The sequence below is a fragment of the Pempheris klunzingeri genome, chromosome 9 (assembly GCF_042242105.1).
Source record: "Pempheris klunzingeri isolate RE-2024b chromosome 9, fPemKlu1.hap1, whole genome shotgun sequence".
Lineage (NCBI taxonomy): Eukaryota > Metazoa > Chordata > Actinopteri > Acropomatiformes > Pempheridae > Pempheris > Pempheris klunzingeri.
Window position 1 is genome coordinate 11,112,605 of NC_092020.1, and position 22,648 is coordinate 11,135,252.

At 41.7% G+C, this 22,648-nt stretch overlaps 1 pseudogene; it reads right to left on the minus strand.

The window, feature by feature from the left end:
• Positions 1-1,320: 1,320 nt before the first annotated feature.
• LOC139207602 (piggyBac transposable element-derived protein 4-like) lies at positions 1,321-12,958 on the minus strand (annotated as a pseudogene).
• Between the last annotated feature and the right edge of the window lie 9,690 nt (positions 12,959-22,648).

Here is a 22,648-nt window from a genome sequence, read left to right on the forward strand (position 1 = left end):
ATACAGTCATGCGACTGCAGCTAATCTATGGGATGCAGAGAGTGGAAGGCCAATTTTCTGAGCCACAATGCCACTCAAACTCTTTCACACCTACTCAAGACTGCTACGATTTGATAACCGGGAGTCAAGACAACAAGAAACAATAATACAATTGACAGTGTCATAGCAACGAGTGGAGTCTTGAATAAATGCAATCTTTCTGCCAGGTGAAGAGGGAAAACTCAGGTATTCACACAATTTGTGGTGAATGACAAGTTGTTTCTTCAAGCAAAATAAGATTTGGTGTTTCAAATTCAATTAAGTTGCTTAAATTGGGGGTTTAACGAAGATGGGTCATTTTGACCCGGAGGACACGGGGTGTATACAGAATATGAGGACAACAGGAGGGTTAAACCAGCTAAATTCCTTTTATGCCAATGAAGTGTTCCAGTAGTAACAGGATGTGATGGTCAATGGTGTCAAACACAGCACTCCGATCTAACAAGACCAGGACAGAGAGAAGTCCTCTGTCTGATGCCATAAGGAGATCATTTGTAACTTTCACCAGTGAAAAAGAAAGAGAAAATTACACAGCGGGTTGGCTGTTGCTTTCTCGTAGTGATGGGAATTTCGGCTCTTTTTAGAGAGCCGGCTCTTTTGGCTCGGCTCCCTAAAAAGAGCCGACTCTTTCGGCTCACAAGTGGCTCCTCAGATTTTTTGTTGCTTCAATAAATGTATTACCAAATTATGTGTAAAATTAATTACTAATGTAAAAAACACATTATATAGAATAGTTATTGTTTATATTACTTTATTAATTTTAAATTATTTAATTTTACTGGGATCATAGAGCTCTGGGCTGTAGGTCTTGGTGGCTGTGGTGTTGTCCTGGATGATGCTGTAGACATTGTAGGAGCAGTAGACACACTGGCACCTTCATTAACAGCAGGTTCCCTTGCTTGTCTTTCCTCCTCTAACTGAATTGATGGGTGAACAGTACACACATGCCTGTGCAGGTTGTTTGTGGAGCCTGCCTGATGTGAAATTTTAATTTTGCAAAGTCTGCACTCTGCCCTCAAACTATCAATTGTATTAAAATTTGTCCAAATTTTACAACATTTTCTGTCGCTCATGTTTCTCACCTGTCCTGCCTGCAGTCTGTCTGCAGTGCTCTCTCGCTCTCTTGTCTCTCCCTCACTCCAGTTCGTGTGCTCCCCCCCCGCTCTCTGTCCCATTCAAAACGTGCACTGCCTGCGCCCGGCCTCTGCTGCTGGCTCTTCCCTTTCCTCTCTTTCTTTGCCTCGGACCTGTTCCACCAGTGTGGCTGCTGCTGGTGTGTCTTCAGGCCATCACTGGGGCAATTAGGAATTTCCCCAACTCCTCAAGAAAGAGGCACCTCCGAAACAGTTTCCCCTGGTTCCAGCTGGGATCCGCTGCTATAAACAGGATAAATGCATTGTAGGAGGAGACATCTAAGATGCTGCAAAAAAGGGTCTGTGGCCACCTCCAGGACCTCCAACGACAGCTGTAGGTGCTGACCACCTTCAAAAGAAAAAGAAATGACCAAAGAAAAAATAAATGATTACAAATATTCTTCTTACAAGTATAGACCATCTGTCATTCATTATATAAATATAAGAAATATGGCTACATCAGAAAATTATACATATTGAGTAACAACAAAATAAATTTGCAAATAATTGCTGTGTAATGGCACATACCTTATCCAGGTTGTTGACTGCACCTTTGCAGTGGTTGTAGTCAGTCACAATCTTTGGCTTCTTCTTTGGTGCCTCAGTTACGGGTCCCAGGTAGTGGACCGGGGTAACAAAATGGTTTATTCAGTGACCGGTTGGCCTGGAAAACAAGTGAATAGGGTTAGATAATAAGGCACGGACCGCTCGTATCTGTTCCGGATTCAATTCTTTATCACAAAAACAATCATAAAACAATTTACATTACATTAACTTAGAACCGAGTGGGGGAAGTAACTTGTATCAGGTAGTCGGGGCCAATATAAACTTGTATATTATGTTTCAATTCACATATCCGTTGATGCGTCCACAGACGCGTCCCTTGTTCCGCTTTCCCGCCGTTGGCTAAGCTAACAGCTAACAGCGTTTCCTCAGGGAAACAACTTATCGCCACAACCCCACATCCTGTCACAACATTACATCGTCTTTCCGAATAATGTCCACCCTTGCTGAACAACTGTATTTATGGTTTTCCCACAGTTTACTTACCTGGAAAACAAGTGAATAGGGTTAGATAATAAGGCACGGACTGCTCGTATCTGTTCCGGATTCAATTCTGACATCACAGGTGGAAACGTCCCCTGCCGTCAAAACCCGGCAACAACACACAGCACACAGTTCCGCTCACCCTTTCTCTAATTACCTCCTTAATTAATTAAAAGACACAAAAAAAACACAAAGATTGTGGCATCCTTGAGTGTACCACACCTCCTCCACTGCTGTGTTTTGTGCTGAGAAGCACGACATTCCTCCCCCTTTTTGGCATGTAAGACACAGATGTTTGGGTGCGAGTGAAGGCGAAGACTGAGGACAGTGGTTCTCTCAGCTGGGTCTGGAGTAGCAGCGGAGTTCCGGCTTGTTTTTTGCAAGCTGCCCACCAGAGCCATTCTCCTCTTCCGTAGCTCCTCCGCCAACAGAAATGAAGTGAAAAAAATTATCCATTGTGACAGTGTGGCCCTCGAGTCCCTCTGTCAACTCAAGAACCACCCACATCCCCTGGTTAACCTCTCTCTCCGCTCCTGGAGAGCTCCCGGTATACACCTGCATTCTCCAGGCATATGAGGTCTCCACATCACAGACTACCCAGACTTTACCTACCTACCCAGACTACCGCAGGTCATTTCTCCCATCAGCCATCTGACTCTTTAACACCAGCATCACTGGCTGATGTTAATACACTGTTTTTCCATCCATGTCATTCCATTCCTTCATTCCTGTACATACCTGTACATTTCTGAACCAAAGTGTAAATATCCCATAGTGAAAATATTTATTTCATCACAGCCATATATTTATATTTACATTTATTTTGCTATTGCTATTTTTTCTTTTACTATTGCTTATTTTCACTCTCCCTGTACTATTGTTGCTGCTGTAACATGACAATTCCCCCCTATGGGGGATCAAATAAAGAAAAGTCTAAGTCTAAGTCTTTCAACCCATATTTGGCAGGTTTACTTGGGATGTATTGTCTGAATGAACAGCGTCCCTTGAAAGAGACCAGCTGTTCATCCACACATACATCCCGGCCTGGATTGAAAAGGAGGGGGAGGCGCACAAATCCCACAAACCTCAGATGGCAGCCATCTTGTCCCTCCGTTGACGTGCTGGTCTGTTCAGACGGTCATCAAACCTGTGGGCTGAACTGATTTGCTGGAATTTCTGGGACATGGTGACGCGAAATATTGATCTTCCTGTGTCCTCATCCCAGAGGCTCCATGTCGCTTCATCCCAGGATCTGTAGACGCCAGCCAGGATTAGCAAACCAATAAATGCCCACAGCTCCTCCTCATCTACATCTCTCCATTCTGCTGCCGTTCATTTCCCCTGCAGATTAGTGTACTTGAGGATAAGATTAATCATTTCCTCAGTAACAAAGAGCTCAAAGGATGTCTTTGGGCTGCTAATCCTGACTGTGGCATAACGCGTGGGCCCTGAGGTTAGAATTGGCGGTGGCACGTACTGTAGTGTCTCTTCACCAGTTGGAGCCCAGATCACCTGCCCATTCTTGGATCTCCAAGCAGCAGCCTCCTCCTCCATGTCCTCACTTGAGTTGGAGCTGGAAGACCCATCTGGATGAATGTCAGGTGAAGCCTCCCCTGATGTGTCTGTGCAGGACCTCGTTCTCAGACGGCTGCAGGACAGCAGCCAGAGCCTCCTCTAACACAGAGAGTCTCTTCATTGTCGCTGAAGAAATGACCAGCCAAGCAAGCTCTGTGCAGTTCTAGGTTTGCAGACACAGCACCTGAATGAACATGCTGCACTGGAAACTAAAACAAAAAAAGACCTTTCCAGGCAAAAAAAGCCAAAGTGGAAGAGCTTACATTCTTTGACCTTTTGACCTTTGACTTGTTTTTTACAAGTACCGTAGTGTGTTTGGGGGCTTTGAACAGATGTGTGTGTGTGTGTGTGTGTGTGTTTGGGGGGGGTGCATGGGTGAAAATGTGGTCTGTGGGCATAAGATAGAGAGGGAGAGGGACGGGGATGTGTAAAATGTGATGAGCAAAAAAGACTTTCTATCTCCCTGTACACAAACACACACACTCATCAAATAATTTCTTAATACACACATTCATACCACACTTGTACATCAATACCAACACACATAGACCATTTTAGTTGCAATCATGTATTCTGTTGCCCAGCAATAGTGAGAAATGCAACAGAAATAGGCTTCACTGAAACAGCATATAATGGAGCCCTCAGCCATATAGTGGTAAATGATGTCATATGATGGATTATATAAAAAAAAATATTTTCACGCCAAAAGCTTCGATTGCGAAGGTAATCATATGTAAAACATTATTTTATGGTTCAATTAGAGTGGGATCCAAAAGTCATGTTTTAATGGGAGTCAACTGTGCAAAAAATGTCTGAAGGGTAAAAGGTGGAACGTTCTTCTCTACACAGTGTATTATAGTATACTATAAAAACAACTTTTACAACTGTACTGACTAAATGACTATAATACTGCTGAAAGGACATATGTTGTTTGTTAATCCAATAATTGGTTTGAGTGTATAAGAGTAACATCAGTGTATAATAATATAAGTGATATCAAAGCTTGGTTCACACAGAGGAATGGCATTTCCAGATGCCATCTTTGTGCTGCAGGACAGTGGGTGGACAGTGGGTTAGACAACATCTTTATTCTACGATGCACAGACTATTTTATGATCCAGATGGTTAGAGGACACTTTCTGTTTCATAAGCTTCTATTTTTATTAATTTTTTTCCTTTTTTTTCTTCAAAGATCTATTTTGGGAAACTCAAAGGAAGCAGTTATACATGAGAGGCACAAATTGAAACTAAAACAGGAAAAGTCTACATTTACACTGCTTATATCCTGTCTCAGGCCTAAGAGATTGGTGGTATTGTTATTTATATAAAATTTTTCTGACATACGTTATTACATTATAGCCTCAATACCAAGTGAAAGCTACAGCAGTATACCACAGTGTTTGATGATAACTTGATCTAAAGCAGTGCTCTGACTCAGCTAATCCTTCACATTTGTTATAGCTGAAAAAATCATTTATGGATCCTGCCAACACACCTCTGATGTAAAACCGGATATATTTTCACCAATTGAAATTGTCCAAAACTGTGAAATTGTTTGAGTTCTTTCCCGTAAAAAATCAGCATGTATTCTAAGGCTCAACTTCTCTTAAGATTAATTTTCTGTCTGGACTTGTGAATCTGTGATATAACCAGTCAGAGAAGAAGATGTGAAGTAGCGACAGAGGAACATGTAATTGCATGTCTGGTGCTTGTCCATGTCTTTATCATCAGTGTGGACGTTTCAAGCGACACTTTGGCTGCAGTTTATGGAATAATATTACTAAAGCCCAAAAGTTCAATCAAATCTCTGTAAGAATACTAAAATGAGAAAGTTTATTCCAGTCTGATCACTGATGCTTGCTTCACTCTGGTCTGCACAATCTCCCTGCAATCCATTTCCATTTGCACAGGAAGGAAAACAACCATATGTGGTAATAACCTTGAGTATGGTGACTTCACACACTTTCTCAATGGGGAGCGGGTGATGCATATGCACACTGGATGATATACATGCATTAAAGCGAAGCATGCAACACATCACAAGCCTTCTGACTGATTGTGTTGGAAGGTTAGGGGATATGCTAAGTTCATTTTTGTGATATTTGAAGCTTTGATTAAAGCACAAACTGCAGTACCTTGATTTTAAAGAACAAAGGACATGCTAACACGGCTAGCTTTCACGCATAAATGGAGGGAGGAAAATTTTGTAAAGGACAAACTAGTCCGGTAGCTCACCTCAGCGGGCAGCTGGGAACAGACTACATAGCATACAGTGTAATGCTTTGGGCCAACTAGCATCATAATCAAGTATGTTCACTGGAAGTGCTTAGTTTTGTCACTGTCTGACAATGTTACAGAAATGATCCTTACAGAGATAGACCTGTATGATCCTTTTTGTTTAGCCGCAAGCAGCCATTTTATCACTCTCTTCAAAGCCACCAGACTCCATTGAAAAAATCTATTATTTTACTGTGCAGAGCCTGGGTGTACTGCTGCCTCCATCATTTATTTTGTTTGTGGAAAATGAATTGACTAAAATGAAACATCTAAGGAAAATGGTATGAGTCTACTAATTAATTTCTTCCTTAGACCCCATTCCTACTAGACTACTTAAGGAGGTCCTGCCCTTAATTAACACTTGCTGTCAGTATGTTGGTTGCTGTTTGTTTTGTCTCTCTCTCTCTCTCTCTCTCTCTCTGTCCAACCTCCACCCAACACAGACCCTGACAGAACCCCCCCCTGAGCCTGGTTCTGTTCCAGGTTTCTTCCTGTTAAAGAGGAGTTCTTCCTCCACTGTTTCCTAATATAATATCTGATGCTGCTCATGTGGGGATTCTTGAATCCTTAATGTTGAATTCCTGAATCGTTGGGTCTCTCTCTAATTAAAGAGTTTGGTCTAGACCTGCTCTTTATGGAAAGAGTCTTGAGATAACGCTGTTATGAATTGGCGCCATATAAATAAAGATTGATTGATTGATTGATTGATTGAACACTTCCTTACTGGATATGATCAATCAGTCTTTACTAACAGGCTACGTACCACAGTCCTTTAAAGTAGCAGTAATTAAACCTCTTCTGAAAAAGCCTACTCTACTAGATTCAGGTGTATTAGCCAACTATAGACCTTTATCCAACCTTCCCTTCCTCTCAAAGATCCTCGAGGAAGTAGAAGCCAATTTGATACCATTGACCATCATATCTTATTACAGAGACAGATAGGTTTCAGGTTGGTTGCAAAAAAACTAGTCCTCACGTTTGTCACTTCCAGGTTGGATTATTTCTGTTCCTTATTATCAGGCTGCCCCAATAAGTCCTTAAAGACACTCCAGCTGGTCCAGAACACTGCTGCTCGTGTTCTGACGAGAACTAAAAGAAGAGACCATATTTCTCCTGTACTGGCTTCTCTTCACTGGCTTCCAGTAAAATCTAGAACAGAGTTTAAAATCCTTCTCCTCACCTACAAGGTTCTTAATGGTCAGGCTCCATCATATCTTAAAGAGCTCATAGTACCGTACTACCCCACTAGAGCACTGTGCTCCCAGAATGCAGGCCTACTGGTGGTTCCTAAAGTCCTCTAAAGTAGTGATAGAGCCAGAGCTTTAAGCTATCAGGCTCCTCTCCTGTGGAACCTCCTTCCAGTTTGGGTTCGGGGGGCAGACACCCTCTCTACATTTAAGAGTAGACTAAAGACCTTCCTAGTTTAGGGATACTTGCTCATGTGGAGATTCTTGAATCCTTAATGTTGAATTCCTGAATCGTTGGGTCTCTCTCTTAGTTAAAGTTTGGTCTAGACCTGCTCTTTATGGAAAGTGTCTTGAGTTAATGTTTGTTTTGTCTTGGCGATATATGAATAAATAAAGATCGATTGATTGAAACGTTGTCTGCCTTTTGGTACTGAGCAGGCAGTTAGCTAGCTATGTACACTGCTGGGGAGATACCAATAATATGTTACAGCTTAACTTTGTTTTAACTTGTATCTACCTTGATAACAAGGTGTACTTCTGTATGGAAACACTGCCCACTGCAGCTATAGTGCCCACTGACCTGCAGCAGAGAGGCAGAAATGGAATGTGTGGAACAAGATAGTTAAGTCTTGACCGCAAGCAGTGAATAAAACTTTTCAAATGGTTGTTCTTAGCCAAGGGTGCAGTATTACAGCCGCATCAGAAATAAAACTGTCTCCCTGCTGTGTCCCTAGTTACCATGACAACGACTTGCTGAGCAATTCCAATGAGGTGAAGCACGCAGTGACACTGTTTCGCAGCATCTTAACAAAAAAAGAAGTCATTTACACCTCAAGCTACGATGAATTGTAATTTCATTTGACAGTGAATCAAGTCATGCTCAACTTTGTTTCCTCCAGAGCTGTCAATCTTCCTCTGTTTGTTGCTCTTGTGCTACTAGTGAGTCCAGCGAGCAGCTAATGGCTAGCTATCGAGTCTCACACACACACACACTCACACACTTCCTGCACTCATCCAGTTATTTAACGTGGGAGTGTGACATCACACCAAAGATTGCAGGACAATGGCCAAACCCTCATTAGCTTTGTATTCTCACTCACACACACCATTTCTATTTGCGTGCACACGCTAATACACTAATGTGCACATGCATACACACACATTCGGTCCATCACAGCCTGCTGCTCAGCTGGTCCTTATCACAGCTCTAGTCTGCTGTGTCAGTGACATTCTGGGTATGTATAGCATCTTATTAACCACCCCCTCCTCCCCCTTTGCTGCTTTCTCTCCCTTTTATCACTTTTTCTGGATTCTCTCTGTTCCTTGTTCCCTCATTAGTCCCTCTCTTTCAGCTTCTGCAGCTATATAGCAGCAACTGTGTGTGTGTGTGTGTGTGTGTGTGTGTGGTGTCTATGTCTCTCTCTGTTTGTTCTCGGTGCCTAATGGCTTCTGCAATGCAAAACCAGCTATACCCATGGCAGAAGCAGAGAGAAAATAGAATACAGAATATGTTCACTGTGTTGTTTCACTTGCTGCTATTGTTCCTATGACATAGAAAAAACTCTTCAAGAGGAATGAATACAAAAAAACTAGAAGAGCCACTCACAATCCACTGGTGCAACTGAACCCAGCAACAAGCAGTCACCCATACACTCCACTTATTAAACAGTTCATTTTGAGAAGAGACACACACTTCAGTAGTATTTACTCGAGCTGAGCACTTAGCAGTATGATAAATTACTTCCAAAGCACTTGTGCACAAATTGATATTAGATTATTATAGGTTATATCCTGAGCCAACCTGAATCAGTTTTGTCTTTTCATTTCAGCTGTTAGATCTATAGATGGAACATCCTTTTGTTTCTGCTTCATCAAAAAACATGACAGATCAAAGCATTTACATTAGAGCAAACCTACTGATCCTGAATTCAGAGGGCAGACAGGAGGAGTTCTCAAGTTAGCTCCTCTAAGTCAGCATGTCGAAGTGTCCTTGGGCAAAACACTGAACCCCTACCTGCTCCTGGAGCAGCTTCAGTGTGTGAATGTGTGTGAAAGAACAGTCTCCTCCAACTTAGATTCCTCCTGAATGAACGATGTGTAAAAGCACTTTGAGTGGTCGAAATGACTAGAAGGTGCTGTACAAGTACAGACCATTTATCAGTTAGTGCTCTGACTAATGAGCACATTCCTGCTGTTGCAAAATCAAAGTCAAACAACATCTGCCGCAGGCTAAGACTTCATGGCGTCTGAAAACAGAGTGAATTTTTATCTATAGCTTCCATCTGCATAGCTGATACATTTTGAAGAAATGAATAAATATTGCAAACAAATTAATTCATGTTCAGTCCCAATAAACCTTTAGACAAAAACAACACTGAACAGTTTAGCTGCTAGCTGCTAACAAAAATAATCGTCAGTAATATTTGCAATGCAGTTATTAATTAATTAATCAGTTTTATTTAAACACCCTGTCCATTTAAAAGACAAAAACAAAAAGGGCAGGAAAAGCTTTCTAACTCAACCTAATCTCCCAGAAGTGTGTGAAATTATTTCATTTAATTTTAATTTTAATAATTTAATCTATTAATTTGTGTCCATGGACATGAATTTCTCTTCTTTTGTATGTCCCTGGGCTCGAATTTTGAACTAATGTATTTCTATGGGATCATCTTTTTGTGTCTGTATCACGTCTTTTTTCCTGTCAGTAGGACTTCTGTAGGACTTGAGAGCTCAGAAGCAGTCATCTCTTATCTTATATACATTTTTTTAACTGTAACCGCTGCATGACTCAACATTAACCACCAGATTTTAACCTTGATTTCGTCTTTATTTTATCAGCCCACATCAGCCTGGAGGTTCCACTGCTGGTCAAAAACATGTGTTTGATAAGTCAACAATACGATGCAATTCATGCTATGACCATCCATTTTTATTTATTTCTCCTTCCATCCTGAATAATCATGCTTTTTTGTAGTAGTGGAAGTGGCTCGATCATTTCTACGGAGGTGAAGACGCTCCGCTTTTCCTCGCTGTCACAGCTTCCTGTTTCACATTTCTCAACATAAAAACACAACAGTTTCCTTGACAGCACAACAATACGCCGTCAACGTCATCAGTCTGAATGATCTCCCTCTTGATTCTAAAAACAATCAAGTTTGATTGTCCATTTTTCGTAGTGGAAGTTGCATCATTACCCATGACCCTCATTGGCTGTTGCTATGGAGACAGACACACTAGCATTGCATTATATTACAAACCTTTTATTATTACTATGATACTATTATATCGTGTAGAAGACTGAATTTAACCATAGATTTTCTAGATACAGTGTTATTACTAATTCAGCTGTACCACATATTTCATATATTCAAGTATGCAGTGTTGTGGGTGCGTTTGACTGTTGTTAAGCTATTCTAGAAAGTGAGGTATGAAAAGTGAAGCCAATGCTGCAGTGCCTTAAGAGAGAAAATGGTGCTCTTTGAGAAAATGAACTGACTTCTCACTTGATGTATTAGCTCAGTAAAAATGTTCCTAATGAGATTATGTTGTTATATGTTATTGTTGGTGGTAGTAGTAGTGGTAGTAGTATTATTAGTATTATACAATACATCTCCTCACTCTGAATGTACATGTTGTTATATATTATTATTAGTAGTAGTGGTATTATTTGTATCATTATTATTATTATCATTATTATTACTTTTGTGTTTGAAGTTTATTCTTATTCTTTTGGAGCTGTGTGTAACAAAAAGCAATTTCCCCCTGGGGATTATTAAAGGAATTCTGATTCTGATTCTGATTTTGATTCTGGTCAAGAGCAAGGATTGTACACAATAACACACTGACAAGAATTAAGAAAGCATTTACATGAAAAACGTAGAATCAACGAAGACACCAGGTAATAAGGTTTTCAAATCTACAAGCGTAATGAATGACTCCAGCTAGAGGGCAGATTGAAGTTCATTCAATTTAAAAGGTGCATAATACCTGAAACCAGTTCTGCCAACGTTCGTGCAGACGTAAGGGCTCTCTAACGTTAGGTAGACACCGGCTCGTGTGCTGAAGTTAGTGGATTTAAATGAAAGGAGAGATGAGAAGTAGTCTGGAAGCTTCACCAGACAAGCTTTGCAAATAAAATGAGGTGACGGTTTCTTCTTGTCTGTAAGGAAGTCTGGTACAGAGAACAGTTATGCAATTTGTCGTTTGTAATAAAGCATAATGCACTGTGATACAGAGGGTTTAACTACTGAAGGGTTGATGGTGACAATAGAGAATATCCCCATAGTACGGAACAGACATAAAGGTTGTTTGCACAATAGTTTTACGTTTGGATGGACAACCTTTACTCCTACACAGGAAACAGTTTGATTTTTGATAGTCTGCTGTCACAAGTGTCTGTGTGCCTCGGTAAGAGTGATATGTTGATATGTCTGTCATTTAAAGTTTAAATGGTAGGATAGAGTAGGATGGGACCGTCATTTAGTAAATGACAGACAAAAACAGACAAGGAGGAGAGGAGACTGACCAATCAGAGGTGGGCCATGTCTCATTCCAGGCTTCGAAACACTACACTATGGTGGCTCCATCATGGTGGCTATGTTGGCTGTGTATATACAGGCTATGATCTTTGTCCTTTCAGGTGCTTGTTCCTAGCAACCAACCTTTCAGAGCCTTTCTGCTGTTGACACCTGGTAAAAACTCTTCACTAAACTAACAGTAACTGTTCACTAAGACCAACAGTATGAACACCTCTGGTTCATGTGTTTTTGCAATTTTACACAAACATACCCTGACCACTGACCTGCCTTTCTCTTCGCCATTAACATTTTGCACATTGATGCTGTCTGAAGCGAAAGAAGAATCATGTTAAAGGATAGAACAAGATGCAGAGAAAGCTTTTCATCATATATTGATTACAACACCTCTTTTTCCTGGTAGTGGCACAGAGAGGCAGAAAAATAGATTAAAGTTCAGAGATTTTCTTTTCCATTAAAGGTCTGATATTGTTTGAAGGGAGTAGAAGACTGATAGAAGACAAAGGCAGAATGAAAACCCAGAGGAAGTGTCAAACAGTAATGCGGGTGATCCCATTCTAAGAAATAGAGCCAGAGATAGTAATGCTGTGGTTTATGTTCTTATCAGTACTCATAACTGAAGTGTGGATCAGAGCTGAATAAACTCAGGCCTGGAAGAGAAAGTACAAATGAAATTGTATTCATTGTAAGAGTGTAAGAGCTGGAATTAGTCGGATAAACAATATCAAGTGGGTTCCAACCTGTACATGCACACACTGTGTCTCAGATAACAACACAGTTATACTTGTTGGGCTCCACCAGAAAAGAGTCTGCATGTTTATCTGTCTTTTGAACAAAGGGCTTCCTCTCTGAACTCAGTTTCCCAGAGTCCTTCCGTTTCACACACTTGCTAAATGCATCCCTGGATCCAGATTTACAGCCACCTTTGGTCAATGTGTGACACATGACCCTACAACCTCAGGTGAACAAAACCAGAGCTCCCCCACTCTCTCTCTCTGATCTCTCATCTGCACTGCAGAGAATCCATCTCTCTTCCCAGAGCTTTCCCACACACCCCTGAGGGTCCAGCTGGACTCTGCTCACTCACCTGTCCTCTGGACTCCTGAGGGTCCAGCTCTCTTTCACCTTGGGCTCTGATGGAGACCAGTTCAGCGCTGCCCCTCATCTCACCGGGACCCTAAGAGTCCAGTTCCAGGCCTGCAGCTTTCTTCTCCAGCTCCAGCCTCAGTGTGGCCTGTACCAGAGCAGACCACCTTTTTCATGGCAGCGACACCAAGTCCTGTCTGAACAAAGCAGATCAGCACCAGCAGGTATGACCCAAAGTCTGCCAGCTGATCACCAGAGCAACAGGAACACACCAGCAAGTTAGCATCAAGCTGCTAACTATCAAGGAACAAAGGAGCGACCAGATTCCTCCAGCCTGGGAACAAACTCTATCTGGGCACATACAGCAGAGCATTACTGTATACATGGCTAAGCAATGGTTTAACCTGGTTAATGTCTTGGTTTGCTTTAATGTTATTGTGATGTGTTGTAGTTTACTGTGCAGCCATAAAGTTTAGTTGATGTTAGTTTGCTCCCACAGACTAACAGTGGGACTAACAGACTAACCATCCTCTCCTCTTGATGTTAGTTTGCTCCCACAGACTAACAGTGGGACTAACAGACTAACCATCCTCTCCTCTAACCTGCACCTTTATCTACACACTCACACATACAGTGTTACAATAGGCCTCGACTGAGAGACAAAGCTAAGCTAACAGCTACAGCACTTAGCTTTCCTTTGTCTGCTTCTGACCCACACCCCAGGGGGTCTGGCCATCACCATTTTGGGCTCTCCCACCTTTATGGTCCTCTATCTCACATTCCTCTTGCCTAGTCACACACACACACACACACACACACACACACACACACACACACACTCTCCCTATCTGTTAATTGTTTATCATCGTCATGACAACACTCTGATTAGTATTGTTAGTATGCTTTTGTTCTGTTTTAAAACATAACTAGTGGTAGTCAGTCTCACTTAGTTATATTGTTTAGGATTGATTTTGTTATGTTTTAAGAAATGTGTTCATCCACATGCTATCTTCTTTAATATTGTACAAGAGTGAATACTGCCAACCTCTACTCTGTCAAGAACTCTGAAATCCTTCAGCTAGCTGTCAGTGTGGTCATTTTGGTTTTAGTCATTAAGTTAATTATTAATCATAATACCAGATTGATAGTTTAGTTACTTTATGAGACTAAATCAGTTAAACTGCCTATCTTTTTCCTCCTTTATCGAGGTGGTGCCCCAATCGAGGTGGACTTTATACAAAGTTCCATTGATTTAAATAATGAATAATTATCTTTGATAATTATTCATTATTTCTGATAGCCAAATTGAACATACCATTTGTTAAACCCCAACACAGCTGTTGGTACTGCTCAGGAGAAATAAGTCTAAATGTACAGAGCTTTCTGAAACGTGTCATCATACAACGGAAGGTTGTAAATCATCTATGACCTCACAGATGATGTCACCAGCTCTCACACGGAAGGTTGTAAATAGACCTTGAAAAGATCAAACCCACTGAGTTGGAGTCGACCCGGCTCCCTTAGATGGGATGATGCAGCGGGTGTCCCTCACCGACAGAGGCCTCGAGTTGAGCTGCTGAGCTTCTGCAGGGTGTTCCCCCCCGCTGTCAGATTCAATCAGCGTGCAATATCAGGTATAGGGGAAGCCCCAGCTTGACTCGTTTCCGTCGCGCTGCCTCTGTTTGTGTGCCGCCTGCGTCATCCCATCTTCGTATTTACATTTCAAGTGTGAATCTTTATCTGGACTCAGGGCTTGGTTTGTGGACAGCACTTAGCTTTCCTTTGTCTGCCTCTCCCCCACACCCCAGGGGGTCTGGGGGCCATTTTGTAGGTAGTCACCATTTGGTTTTCCCACACACACACACACACACACACACTCCCTATTGTTTGTTCGCTGGTCACACTTAGTTAGATTGTATGTATGATTTTGTTATGTTTTAATAAACGTTTTAATCCACATGCTGTCTTCTTTAGTACTGCATAAGAGTGAATACTGCCAACCTCTACTCTGGCAAGAACTCTGAAATCCTTCAGCTAGCTATCAATATTACATTAAGTTAATTGTTGATCATAGTAACAAATTGATAGCTTAGTTGTTTTATGAGACTGAATCAGTTTCCTTGTTTATCGAGGTGGACTTTACACTAAGTCCCATTAATCAGTATAATTATTAATTATTTTTAATAATTATTAATTATTCGATAGCCAAACTGCCCCAGAAATGGTGCAAACCTCAACATTTATTGGTGCCCCAGAGTACTGAGCACAACATACTTACATACTACATACATACTACACAACATACTACTACTAATAAACGGCATATTTGAATAGTCATGTTTAAAGCATTAAGTCATAATTAGTAGGTTACTTGGATGTAAAAGACAACTTGAAACTTTACCAAGATCGAATTCTAAACGTGATGATGAATGGATAGGAGCACATTTGAAACTAATTCAGAATTCATCATTCTATCACCATTACATAATTATGCTAAGTGGCAACAAGCACAGCTGAGAAGGAGTGGAAGTGCCTTCTGGCCTAGATGCAGTCTCCATCAAAAATGTCTGTTGAACTGTCTGCTGACAGCTAATTCAGCATACTTTTAATGGTGCCTTTTTAACAAAATGCCTTCCTGTTAACATCATCTAAAACTGGGAGGCCTAGTTATTTTTATTTAGTTTATTATGGGAGCTGTTGTCCAAAAACACGAGGCATGTCACCAAGCTTCTGGCCCCACCCACCTGAATCACACCACTCTCTCGAGCTGGGTTTTGGCCATTCTACCTTCACTCAGGGGCAGATTGTGACTGACTGCTCATCTCCCTTTGAGGCTTAAAAACTGTCAGTCAAGTAAAGAGACCCTAAAACATACAGATCCTTCAGGCTGTCACAGTCAGCCAGAGTGGCTGAGAGCTCAGGCTTTTCAGTTCTAGGTGCCGAGTGAACTCAAACTGAGGATTTTTTTAACTTAATTCTGAACCCGTTTTCCCCTGAATCATGAGCTGATGTTTTCATGGTTACATGGCCCGTGCACCCAAGCAGATAATGAGCTGCTCGATTAGACTCCTTCCCTGAAAAGAGCTTTGATTTCTTCAGTCTCCCTCAAGATACATTTATTGTAATTAAATGTTTTTCTCTCACAAACGGTAGTTTAAGTTAAAGAGGCCCGGGCTCATCCCCTCTAAACTGTCTGCAGTCATGAGTCTAAGTGCAACTTACTGTACAGTGTAGCTACAGTATAACTTAATGCACATATTTCATTGACCATTGGAATATTCCATCCGTCTTAACCTTTTCACAACTGTACAAGCACAAAAATTTAATTTATTTGGGGTCACAAAGGGCCAACAAGCCTTCAGTTTCCTCGTATCAAAATGGCAATGAAAGGCAATGGCAATAAAAGATGCGCTGAGACTGAATTGAAAAGTGATTCATAGACAGACAGCGAAAGTGGCCTCAAAGTTCATTATCAGTTGAGCGCAGAAGAAGGGGGAAGTTGAGTTTCAGGCTGACAACACAGTTGAAACAGCATGAGAACAGAAGTGACAACTGTGTAGGCATACATGGTTAACACTTTGCCTGATAGCGTGGGATCTAATGTAAGGTTTGGGTGGGATTATGATCAATTACCCACATCACTTAGAGCCTCAACCTTTTCATCCTATGATCCTCCCAAAAGCAAAACTACTCCTACTCATGAGCTTGTGTGGTAGGTTATAGTCTCAATGCAGTTAATCATACAAAGACCTGCAAAGAGACCATTCAGAACAGCTAGAAACACTGTGTTTGGCTGTGGTCAGACAACACGTCACACAACCTGACCATGCTTAAGGATATGCAAGCATCAACCCATAAAGTTCTTTTATGCTGGAAAGACAGCCTCTTCATACCATTGGTTGTCTCTGCAGGAGAAAAGTGGACGGTTATAAAACTGGTGCAACATGACCAGAGGAAACAGAGAAAAGGGGTTGTGGTATTCTCCTTTTCTCAAAAGGTAAAAAACCTACAACAACCAGAATGCAGCATGCCACTAATCTCACCGGCTGGCAGTGCTCAGCTCTTAGCTGTGACGGCCACTTCCTCCTCCATATGTCATAATTCCTCCTCACTGTATTCAGGCTCATATAAGTAGCCCCACTTGTCTGTTTTCACCATCAAACTATTCAAATCTTACAGGAGCAGACAGAGAATCTAGGAGTACAATCTGTAGTTCCAGAGCGGGGAGCTCTGGGTGTAGGCAACATGGAGGAAACATTGTTCTCATGCTAACCACACTGTGATGACACAAAGCTGGATGAAGATTTCCTTTAGCCTTTGTGCAGTGTTTGTTTCTATTCTGGTGCCCTTGGTCAAAAACAGCTGGTCTGTTTTAACCACCTTCCTCCCATGTCGTACCAGTTCTTCACTTATTAAATATGATGTACACACTTCAATTCTCTGAAATAGTCCACTCTTTTTCAGTTCAAACTTACATTTTATTTGGCTACAGTTAAAACCAGGAGAAAGCAGAAGCATGTGAAACAGATAATGTGATTTTGTCTTGTGTGTAGCATGATAAGGTGGCTAAGGGAGCACTCAGGAATGATCAGGGTTCAGGTCCGGCTCAGAACTACAGCTGGAGTTTTGCAGGTGTGTTTGTGTGTGAGAACAAAGGTCCCTCTCATCTGTGTGTGTGTGTGTGTGTGTGTGTGTGTGTGTGTGTGTGTGTGTGTGTGTGTGTGTGTGTGTGTGTGTGTGTGTGTCTCACACACTAACTTCCTATGGCTGGTCATTGTTAACCAGGATGACCACAAAATTAATGAAAGTGGTTATCACTCATTTTATATGTTCAAATGTCCCGTGTGGAGGATTTCAGGAAGCCTGTCAAATGAAATATATCATACAAACAAAAGAAAGTTGTAATCGGCCAGTTTTGCCCAGAACACACACAAGAGGGTTAAGTCTTGTTGCAGTGTCCTGATAAGAGCCTCCAGGGTGCCTGCTGAGCTGAGGTGTGAATGTGCTACACACTGTTTAGCCCTAATAGCATTCTCTGCTATGTCCTCACTATGGCATTGTCAGAATACTAAACCAAGGATTACAGCTTTCTCCACACTGCCAGGTGAATCTATCAAAAATCGGACTTTGCCACTTCACTCTGTCCACTGCACAGAGGGAGACAGTCAGCCCCACAGTTGTGACAATACAAACAGGCGGGGGGTGGGGGGGTCTGCTGATGGTGAAGAAGACACTTTGTTTAGTTTGTCTTTTGCTCATATTTGTTTTGGGTTGTTTGAGGATTTGTTCTGATGCCCTTCTGCAGTAGGTTCTGCTGTTTTGCATGAATCACATCAAATGAGTAAGATTATCCAGTGAAGGAGCCAAAGAAAAGCTGCATTCCTCAGCCAGAGGAGGCTGCACAGATTACCACGGGGGCACCTGACATGTGACGTGTTTGGTGCTGAGTTGATGTGCTTATCCAGACAGGCTTACATGGGATGAAACAGCAGAACAGTTTCCAACGGGGTCAGGCAGGTTGGCCTCACGTGTGATCACAAGTAATTACCACTAATAATAACTGGATGTGGTTCATTTACTTTCACAATGTCGAACCAAGACTTGTAAACGCAGTCACACAGACTCTGGTTTTAGTCCCACTTGATTTGAGATGCTGGCAGAGGGAAGAGGGGAAACAGATTCCATGCCATGGAAATGAGGCGCTGTGGTTTAGTTGGTGTTTGAATCTTTGAGTCTCTAGATATCCTAATTCGACATGCCATATACTTTATCATTGACAGGAGCATGTGAGTGGTATACTGTACGTGTTCTGGACAGCTTTTATTAAATAATGATAATGATAATAAGAAGAAGAGGAGGAAGAAGAAGAGGAGGAAGAAGAAATGCTTTAATGTGGTTTGAAATTATACATTTTCAGCCCAATTCATAAATCAGCTGGCCTGGTATTTATTAGCTTATCACAGATACATTGGTCTTGCTGTATATGCACATCAAAGTGGTAATAAAAACTGCAGCACAAGAATGTCAAACACATGTTCAAGGTCATCTATAAATGTCTAATACATAGTTTGCCCACAAATTTCTCACCTACAAGACTACCTGCTGCTGACACACTCCTGTTTTCAGAAACACATTCAGAGCGTAGCAACACCCATTTTACACATCACAGCATGTTTCCAGGTGTTGGGGTGCACTACTCCATGTGTGAAAAAGCCGTAATAAACCTTAAGTGTGTCAGGAGGGGGCTGTGTGAAGTCTGATAAATGTCCCCAAGCTTCAGCAGAGCAACTCAGTGGGGGCCCTGCTGAGCTACATTTTGGCCGGACCATGACAGAGGACGTCTGTCTCTGACTGAGTGATGAAGCTCTCAGTCAGTCAGAACTTAGTTATGCCCAGCACTTCATTTGTAAATACGGGGGGGCTGTGGGTGTTGGAGGGTCAAAGGGACAGAACACATCAAAATCCCCAGAGCCTGGAGCACACTGGACAATGCCTGGCCGAGCTGCTAAAACTAAACTAAATGGTTGTCACAAACAAAGCCACTCAGCTGTCCACTCGTCCATCCCATCAGCGGTGGAGCTGTAACCACGCGCCCCCCCGGCTGTGTTACCAGTGCTTGTGTGTGTCTATAAGCTGACCTGTGATTTCTGTAAGCTTTTGTTATTATCACATGGTTGAATTTTATAGGGACACTCGTTTTGGTTGGGACTGGGCCAAGTTTTATTTTTCTTTTGTTTTCTTATCACTGCATCTTCACATATTTTTTCCCGTATAACATGTAAGGATAAGCGGTGGCTGCCGCCCATGTATTTTTGTGTGATATTGATGATATGCTAGTGGAGCTTAGGCTTTGTTCCATCTTTTGTTTCTAAGACCTTCTTCTAGCTAGTCAGCTGTGATTTTGAGATACCTGTGACGGCCTTGCTGATGTGTCTGCTACCCTGCTGTTCTCCGTCCTGAGTCTGGAGAAGTGGGCGTCGAGTTGCCTGGCCACAACTGCAGGTGTGGTCCTACCTGATAAAGCTCTATGGCTAAACGCAGTCCAGACTTCACCACCACACAGCACAACAGGCTGGAGGACCACACAACATTTTAAGACAGATTTTAGTTGGAATTTGAAGATTAGTTTTTTTTTTTCTATTGCATTTAGGGCTCTTGGAGCTTTTTCTTTGACTGTGTTCACTGCCATGTATGGTAAGCAGGTGTTTGTTCTCTTGGGGCATATGTGACATTAGTTTACTTCATTTTTCGTGTCCGGCCCACTTCTGACAGAATGTCTCCCCTGTATCCAGCTGCTGCTGTAGTCCCTGGTCAGGAGGAAACATCAGCATAAAACACAGACTTCAGCTCTTCATGTAGGAGGGAGAGACCAGGAGCAGCAGCTTCATTTACATCCAAATGAAATGAAGTCCATGTGAAATTACAAACCTGACCAACTCAATTCATTTGTCTCCAATTTCAATAGCACTAATATTTCCCAAATACATTGATTTAACTAGATGGTACATTTTGCCTCCCATACCACAATGTGGAGGTCAGTAGCAATCTCTTCATGCCAAATACAGTTGAATTCTATCTCGAGATCTTAAAAAAAAGTGAATATTTACCATTTTTTGTTTCTCTCTGTCTTTGTCTGCCTGTACACAGATTGTATCGACTTGTGTTTTCCCAGTGTGGTGGTAGAAGAGTCAGAATCTTTGATCTTCTGCTATTTGACTCTTCACAATGCACATAATAGAGATGTGTATTAGCTAGCAACTAAAAATACTACAGACAGCCCCTTAAAACCTGGCCTGGTTTCATATGCCCCTTTCCTGTTAGCGTGGCTAAGTTTCAGCCCCTCACCTCCACATGCAAATGCAATCTTTAATTATTGAGAGCACATCACGCCACCACACTTGCATCCCTCCATGGTGAGTTTTCTCTGACTGGATTAAAACGATGCCCCAGAGAAATGACTCTTACTGATCCCCCAGACACAGAAAATGTATTTTACTGTAGACTATAACTAAAAGAGTGAATAAATTATTCTCTAAAAGTGAGACCTGTCAGCTTCACTGCATGTTGTCTGAGTCAGACGCTTGCCTGGTTTTGTGTTGTGTTAATGTGTGCCGCAAATATTTGCTAGCTCTGCCCCGTCCATGTTAACTCCACCCATTGTGCTCTCTCCACCCTTGTCCTGAAGTGATGTCAGGGAGTGAGTTTATGGAACCAGAAGCAGGACCCTGCCAGAGGACCTCAAGCAGCAAGCAGGCTCAGGGAATTCACAGGGAATTCCCCCCAAATTCTTTGCTGCTCTCTCGCACATGCGTTGGCGTTCTGTGTCTGCCAGAGGCGATGTCATCATGTTTATCCAGTTTTAAGGCATATTTTATACTACACTTTGAAACCATGACTGTTTATATACACGGCAGCATGTGGTGCGGTGGTCTGTATTTGTACAGCACCTTTCTAGTCATTTCGACCACTCAAAGCGCTTTTACATCACATCCTCATTCACCCATTCACACATCATTCATACAGGTGCTACGTTGGAGGAGACTATTCTTTCACAGACATTCACACACTGAAGCTGCTTCAGGAGCAATTTGGGGTTCAGTGTCTTGCCCAAGGTTTTTTCTGCAGCTTAACGCCTTCCAGGTGCAAAACAATTCCTTCAATCTCTTTCAGTCTGGTTTTAGACCACACGACAGCACTGAGACTGCACTTGTTAAGGTTTTAAATGACATTCATCTGAGTGGCGACGCATCGAAAATCTCAGGTCTAATTCCATTGGATCTCAGTGCTGCATTTGATACTGTTGATCATGAAATACTGTTGGACAGATCAGAAAAGTGGATGGGGCCGTCTGGTACCGTGTTAAAATGGCTCAAATCTTACTTACAGGATAGGGACTACTTTGTGTCAATTGGTAATTTTAAATTTGAGTGAACATAATTAACATGGGGTTCCTCAAGGGTCTATTCTCAAACCACTTCTTTCTAACATTTATATGCTTCCCCTTGCTCAGATCACAAAATCTTGGAACATCTCGTATCATACTTATGCAGATGACATACAATTCTACAAAACAGTGTCTCCACATGACTACAGTTCCTTCCTCCAAATGTATCAAACACATCAGTGAGTGGATGTGTCAAACATGAAAGATTAAAAGTCAGCGCTCATCTTGACTCCATGAAATTAAAGCCCACTAATCAAGCCAGAAATCTTGGTGTAATAATGGACTCAGACCTAAATTTCAATTCCCACATCAAAACAATCATCAAATCAGCATCCTACCACCTTAAAAATTTAGCCAGGATTAAAAGATGTATGTCTAAACAAGATACAGAAAAACGTGTTCACACATTTATCTTCCGCAGGCCAGAATGCAGCAGCCAGAGTCGTCACTAACACCAAGAAGGTGGAGCACATCACACTGGTTCTTACAAGGATAGATTTTAAAATACTACTAGAGAATGCAATTTCTGAAGAAATTGCGGTGTGAATGCTTTCTGCTGAATGGCTAACGCCACGCTGAAAAGCTGCCTTTTGAATTGAAAAAGCATTGAATACCTGAATTAATGAATAAACTATTAATTGGCTTACGCCACACTGAATAACTGCATGTTGAATTGAAAAATCATTGAATACCTGAATGAATGAATAAACTACTAATCTCCATAGGTGAAAGGGTGAAGCTGAATGGCTTACACCACAATGAATAGCTGCCTTTTGAATTATAAAAACATTGAATACCTGAATGAATGAAGAAACTACTAATCTG